The 7,585-nt window shown below is 43.7% G+C and overlaps 1 pseudogene; it reads left to right on the top strand.

Annotated features, from left to right (window-relative positions):
* The first annotated feature begins 5,459 nt into the window (after nt 1-5,459).
* Nucleotides 5,460-5,639, top strand: LOC118638049 (annotated as a pseudogene).
* The last annotated feature ends 1,946 nt before the right edge of the window (nt 5,640-7,585 follow it).

Genomic DNA, 7,585 nt, shown 5'->3' with positions numbered 1-7,585 from the left:
TCAAAGGTTACCTAGTCTTACCCTGGCTACTTGCTAGTTGCTTCCTACTGAACTGTGCACATTCCGCTATTACAACCCTTATTGCAATGAGTTGTATTTATTTATTTTCATGTCTCTCTCCACAAATGGACTGTGCATTATTTGTGCGATGAATGGATGGATTGATGGGTGGGTGGGTGGATGGACTTAATGATAAATGGATGAAAAGAGAGATGGAAAATGAATAGAGGCCCTACCAGAGTACAAGCTCCCAGACCAGTCGTCAGCTAAAACAGATTTCCAGAGAAGGGTGCCCGGCCGAATAACATGACACTTGAAGACAGCAAGGGAGTCAGAGATGGAAATCAGCGTCCTAAATAGGCAGCTTCAGAACTGTTTCCCCTGTTCTCTCTTGCTCCTTGTTACAGTCTGTTCGCTAGACAACAACCAGAGAGGTTTTTGTTTTGTGTTTTAAGTACAAGCAAATCTTATGTCTCACCTGTTTAAAGCTTATCTTTGGCTTCACATTTTATTTAGTATAAATTCTCGACCTGATCACCACCTCCCCTAGGCAATGCATGTCTGTTTCTTGTGACCCTTCCAACTCATTGCATTGTCATTGTCCCCTTGGCTCGATAGGCCGGCCTTTCTGCCTCCTTTCTATTCCTCAACAAAACTTTTGCTCGTCTCTGGACTTTCACACTTACTGCTCCCTCTACATACAATGTCCTTCCCCATCCTCGTCCCTTGGTTAGCTCTTTCTTGACATTTAGATCTCAGCTTAAATGTCACCTCCCCAAAGAGGTGAGACCTCCCTGACCATCCTACTTAGATTAGGCTCCACTGTACTCATCACATCCCTCTGTTTCTTCCCCTCCTGCAATCTGTAATGTGTGTGTGTGTGTGTGTGTGTGAATTATTCATCTGCACCAGCACAGGGACCTTAATCAGTCTTGCTCACCACTATATTCCCAGAGCTTGCAGAGAACACAGCACTATAGAAGGTTGTGAGTATATATTTGCTAAATAAATTAATCCAAAAAGGCACAGCTGGATGAAACAGCATCATCACATCTAAAGAATGTAAACAGAGTCCGGACAGAACCAAGCTGAATGGGTCACTACCTAAGCCAACAGACATGGAAAATCTCCTATCATTCCTAGCTCCACACTTTCCTGCATGAACCCATGCGATACTACAGTTCCACGGCTGGCCAGCTTGTCCCTCATAACCAAGGGCCCAGTCAAGGGACATCAGACAGCATGACAGACACTGAAAGAGAAAGCAATCTCCCTGGTCATGACTCTTAATGCCATAGCGACTTACCTATGGGGCATTTGTCACCTACTTATTTAGAAACAGAAAATAAACTATGGTGGTACTACACTGTCCTGCTCGCTTATACTGGGGTGCTCTCAGAACCCAGAATCCAGAAGTGAACAGCCAGACGTTCAAATCATTAATGCCTTTGATTCTTCTCAGAGTAAAAGTCTTAAAAGGACAGGTCAGCAATGACTGAAACATCCTCTACATCTCTATGAAATAACTATGGAGTTTTTATTCCAGACAGAAGGGCTATCCAGATAAATTATTCCCCAGCAAAGATCATACTCCCTGTCTATCTAACAGGGCAGGACAGACCAAGCAGACGAAAGAAGGGAGGTAAACCTAGAGCAGTTAGAATACTGAGAAGAATAGTGGGTACTTTATAGACTCCTGGTCCTTGAAAAGAGGCTCAGGAGGCTGGTAGATGTCACATTGTTAATGGTTGATTAACAGGAAAAGGGTGATTGACTATAATCCTTGTGTTACACACTAACTTTTTATTCAGTTTAAAGTTCCAATTGGCTCTTCATTGTTGGGCTGATGGTCCCTTTGAGGTCAAGGAGGGGTCTTAATTTGGCAACAAAGATGGGGTGCTTGTGCCGAAAGCTTGGGAACATACTAAGAAGTGTCCTGTCTCAGGGCAGCTGACTGGCTAGTACGGAGCCACAGCTGCATTGTGGGGCAGTAGCCTAAATGAGCTGAAGGGTACGGGGCAGGGGTGGTCCTGGTGTACCTACATCATGCACTGCTGAAGGGGATCTTGGGAAACTTTTTTTTACTTCAGCCCACAGAGCCAAGGCCAGAGACGTGGGGGATAGCAGCACATGAAAGCGCAACATATTCGTGCTCATGACCTAGGATGCGCCAGGCCCAGTAAATAACGTCCATTCTGGGTGCTGCACTGACTTCCAGGAGAAGCAGCAAAAAGAGAGTTTTGAGACAGGAGATTCAGGGCCTCTGGAGACAAATTAAAATAGTCCTTCACCAATAAATGAGAAACGAGAGATATTTACTCAGTCATAATGGATCGGTTTACTAGATAGATGGTGGGCTTTCTCAATAAACTACGAAAGAGCTAAACCAGCCGAAGTCTGAGAAACAGTGTCACCCAGGGGTCCCAAGAACATGGACTCTGACAGCGGGGACAGTGGGCAGACTCACGGGGAACTGAGCCCCAGCCACTTCACTAGCATGTGACGGCATCCAGACAGCTTCGCTCTCCTCTGGCCTGGTCCCCAGCCCTCGAACCCGTCACCCATCAGGACGCAGCATCACAGAGTGGGGCGTGCACTTTCTAGAACCTCACTCTCTGGAATTTCACTTCTAGATCTCAGAACTACACCTCGGACATTGCAGTACCAAATTGTCCTTTGTGGTACAAAAAGATAAATAAGCAGCCTTGAAAATAAGGTTTGAAACCAGAAAAATCATTGGTAGAATAACGTCCACCCTTTCACCCTTCCACAACATCATAAAACAGATTTTTTTTTTCTTGCTCTGATTATCTTGCTGGCTGATGAACGCGTAAAAGTCCCCAGTTTTCTCTGTTCTAACTATACTTCCAGGGACTTCTAAGCAAGCATGATGGCCAGGTCGTCTCTTCAGCCCTGTGACCACCAGCTGCTGGCGAGGCTGAGTCATGGGATTGGTTTGGAGTAAGAGCGAGCATCGCGATGCACGGGCATTAAGGCACTTCGGTGTGCTGACATTACTAGAGAATCTAGCATAAACTCTCCCCGTACACTTTTACCTTGGTGTTAGTACTCCTTTTTGGTCACGGACATGTGTGTGTGTGTGTGTGTGTGTGTGTGTTATTTCTGAGGTCGCTTTGGACTCAGATGGCTAGATCCCAGATTGCAAGGAAAAAGAGCGAAGATATTATCAAGACCATGCCAAAAGGCGGTTCTCAGAAGGGACTTCTTGGCCCTGAAAAATGTCCTACATCAGAATTCATGGTAAAGAAGGCAGAGAAATCTTCACTGGAAAGTTTTCAACAACAGAACAGAATACTGAGTATCTAAAAGATAAGCTTTTTTTTTTTTTTCCTGATAAGGAGAATCAGCCTTGAAGTCGCTCCAGGGTCAAGCTGCCTGGACTCTGATTCTGACGTCACTGTCCTCAAGATGTTTGGCAAAACTAAAAACATCATTGTCTTCCTCTATCAGACAATAAGACCGGTCTTTCTGGACTGCCCTTGTGAAGAGTGAACGACCTGAGGGCTTCTGTTCCCCAGTCCAGGATGCAAGGAGCTTCGAGGTCTCCACCCATCCTCACCACAATATAAAGCTGAACAAACTGAAACACAGTTGCCTCTGTGTGTCCCTCTTTATCCCTCAGAAGGTGAGGTCACAGGGCAAACCACTGCCCCCAGGCAGATGGGAATTACAGCTGATCGGAGCAGAAGCCTGTGAACAGAAACCTCCATGAGAGCCATGGGGGAGGGGATCCTGAGCTGTAACTGACCAGCTGCTGCGGCTCAGTAGGGACCATCTGAGAGTTAAAAACCCCAAGGGGCACCCAATCACAGGAGGACCCCATACTTTTGTTTCACCTCCAAGGTTCTCACAGTTCCTATCAGAGAAAATCCCCGAGAGCCTCTAGCAGGAGGGAGGGGACCATTCTGAAATACTCCGGACAGAGCACTGTGCTCTTACCAAGGCTGCCCTCAAGGGAAACCCACTCAGCGGACCCTAACCTACTGAGGTAGCTGGCAGGTGGGAACTACTCACCTCCAGCCCCGCAGCCACCCTGCCCCACCCACGGGGGGGGGGGGGGGTAGGGGATGGAGAGGCATCCAAGTTCACAGTCCAGCAGCTCAGTTCCCCAGAACAGACCTACTTGTAGGGCCACAGAGCTCTTCCCCTCCCCACCCCTTACCGCACTCCTGGCCTATTTACTAGAGTTGTTTTTGTTTTTTTTAATCAAGTAAATTGTCTGATCTTAAACAAAAAATTACAAGGCATACTGAAAGGCAAAAACAAAAAAATGATATGAAGAAACAGAACTAGAATTAGAACCAGACTCAGATATGGCAGGGATGTTGGAATTTTTAGACCAGGAATTTAAAACAACTATGATTAATACAGTAGGGGCTCTAACGGACAGAGCAGACAACACGCAAGAAGAGGCGGGTCTCTGTAAGCAGAGAGATGGGAGTTCTAAGAAAAAATGAAAAAGAAATGCTAGAGATCAACATCCCTGTAACAGAAATAAAGATGCCTTGGATGGGCTCATTTGCAGACTGGAATTGGCTAAGGAAAGAATATCCAAGCTTGAAGATAGGTCAACAGTAACTTCCAAAACTGGAAAATATATATATAACAGAAAAATATTGAAAATAAAATTGAGCCAAATAGTCAAACACTGTGGGGCAACTATATTATATGTGTGATGAGAATAAAAAGGAGGAGGAGGAAGAGGAGGAGGAGGAGGAGGAGGAGGAGAAGTAAATAATAGAAATATTTAAAGCAATAATGACTAAAAATTGTCCCCAAATTAATGCCAGACACCAAACCACATACCCAGGAAGATAAGCAGACATCAAGGCATATTACATTCAAACTTCAGAAAAGTCAAAGGTTAAAAGAAAAATTCTTGGCAGAAGCCGGAGGGGGAAGAACACATGAACTGCAGGAAAGCAAAGATAAGAATTACATCTAACTTCTCAGAAACCATGCTAGCAAGAAGAGAGTGGAGTGAAATATTTAAAGTATTGAGAGAAAAAAACAACAACATAGAATTATGTATCCTGGGCATTTGTTTTTTAAAAGTGAAGAAGAAATAAAAACTTTCTCAGATAAATAAAAATTGAAGGAATTTATTTTGTTTATTTTGTTTTTTACATTCCTCATATAAGTGAAATCATATGGTACTGGCCTTTCTTTGTTTGACTTATTTCACTTAGTATAATACCTTCTAGGTCCATCTATGTTATTGCAAATGGTAAGATTTCCTTTTTTATGACTGAGTAATATTCCTCTGTATAACAGAAACAAATTCGTAGACACAGAGAGCAAACTGATTGCTGCCAGGTAAAAGGTGACGAGTGAAAAAGAAATACAAACGGCCAGATACAAGGTTAAACTACAAGTCAATTGCTTTCCAACATACCAGTAATGAACAAGTGGGATTTGGAATGAAAAACACAGCCCCCATACTTACCTGGCAGGGAAGATACCATGGTCACGAAGGTGGTTTCCCCAGGGCGGGGCTTATCCATTGCACTCCGATGTGCTAACCCCTTCGATTTCCCAACCCCTTCGATTTCCCTAAAAGTGGGAAACTCAACTGCATAATTTGTGGTAGTGGAAGACTGCATTCATGCTCTCGCCTGGGGGGAAAAAAACAACAACAACTCAGCCCTGGCCGGTCGCTCAGTGGTTAGAGCACTGGCCCACACACCAAAGGGGCCCTGTGCTCGTTTCCCCATCAAGGGCACATACCTGGGTTGCCGGTTTGCTCCCCAGCCCTGGTTGAGGCAACCAATCAATGTTTCTCTCTTACATCAATGTTTCTCTCTCTCCCTCCCTCCCTTCCACTCTCTCTAAAATCAATGGAAAAAAAAAAATTCTCAGGTGAGGATTAACAACAAAAATAAACACATAATACCAATTACCTTATTACTCAAGAAAAGGACATACTTAGGTATAAATCTAACAAAATATATACATAGCCTATATGAAAAAAAAACCCACAAAATTCTGACTAAAAAAATCAAAGAAGGCCCTGGCCAGTTTGCTCAGTGGTTAGAGTGTTGGCCTGCAAACCAATAAGTTGTGGGTTTGATTCCGGCCACGGGCACGTACCTTGGTTGTGGTTTGTCCCCGGCCTTGGTCAGGGTCGTGTGGGAGGCAGGTCGAGGTCGTGTGGGAGGCAACCAGTCGATGTGTCTCTTACACATCGATGTTTCTCTCTCTCTCTCTCTCTCCCTCCCTCTTACCTTCTCTGAAGAAAAATGGAAGAATATCCTCGGGTGAGGATTAAAAAAAGAAGAAGATGAAATCAAAGAGGAACTATGTAAGCACGAGATAGTCCATGTTATGGGTAGGGAGATTCAATATGTCAAGATGTCAGTTCTTTCCAGCTTGATCTATGGATTCAATGCATCCCAATCAAAATCCCAGCAGGTTATTCTGTGGATATTGACAAGCTGACTCTGAAGTTTCTGTGGAGAGGTACAAGTCCAGAAGAGCCAACCCAATTGTGAAGGAGAACAGAGTCTTAGCACTGACCCTACCCAACTTCAAGACTTACTATAAAGCTGTGATAATCAAGACAGTGCGGCACTGATGAAAGACCAGATAAACAGATCCATGGGACGGAATAGAAAGCCTAGATACAGACGCACGCAGAGCCAACTGATCTTTGACAAGGAGGCAAAAGCAATACAACAGACAAGAGATACTCTTTTCAACAAATGGTGCTGAAACAGATGGACATCCACATGCAAAAAGGTATAAAAGAATCTGGACACTACCTTACATCCTTCATGAAAACTAACTCAAAGTGGATCATAGACCTGAATTTAAATTGCAAAACTAAAAAACTCCTAGCACATAACATAGGAGAAAATCTTGGTGACCTTGGGCATGGCAGTGATTTTTAGATATGTCACCAAAGGTACCATCTCTGAAAGAAAGAATTGATAAGGTGGACTTCATTCAAATTAAAAACTTCTGCTCTGAGAAAGATACTGTCAAGAGAATGAGAAAGAAGTCACACACTGAGAGAATGTATATACAAAATATATATTTGCTAAAGACTGTTACCCAAACTTTACAAAGAACATTTAAAACTCAACAATAAGAAAATAAACAACCTGATTTAAAAATGGGTAAAAGATGTGGACAGAGAAGATATGTAGACAGCAAATAAGCACACCAAAAGATGCTCAAATCACATGTCATTAGAAACTGCAAATCAAAGCCACGGTGAGATACCACTCCATACTTATTAGAATGGCAAAGGATTCAAAACACTGACCACACCGGATGCTGGCGAGGATGTGGAGCAACAGGAATGCCCATTCCTTGCTGATGGGAATGAAAATGGCACAGACACTTTGGAAGAAAGTTTGACAGTTTCTTACAAAACCAAACCTATTTGTACCACAATATCCAGCAATTGTGCTTCTCGGTATTTACCCCCAAAAGTGGGAAATGAACGTCCATACAAAAACCTGCACATGAATGTTTATAGGAGCTTTACTCACCAAGGCCAATATTTGGGAGCAACCAAGGTGCCCTTTGGTCGGTGGATGCTTCAGGTGTGATGCGTCCA

The sequence above is a fragment of the Molossus molossus genome, unplaced genomic scaffold (genome assembly GCF_014108415.1).
Source record: "Molossus molossus isolate mMolMol1 unplaced genomic scaffold, mMolMol1.p scaffold_m16_p_20, whole genome shotgun sequence".
In the NCBI taxonomy this organism is placed as follows: domain Eukaryota; kingdom Metazoa; phylum Chordata; class Mammalia; order Chiroptera; family Molossidae; genus Molossus; species Molossus molossus.
This window is presented reverse-complemented; position numbering and strand designations above follow the sequence as displayed.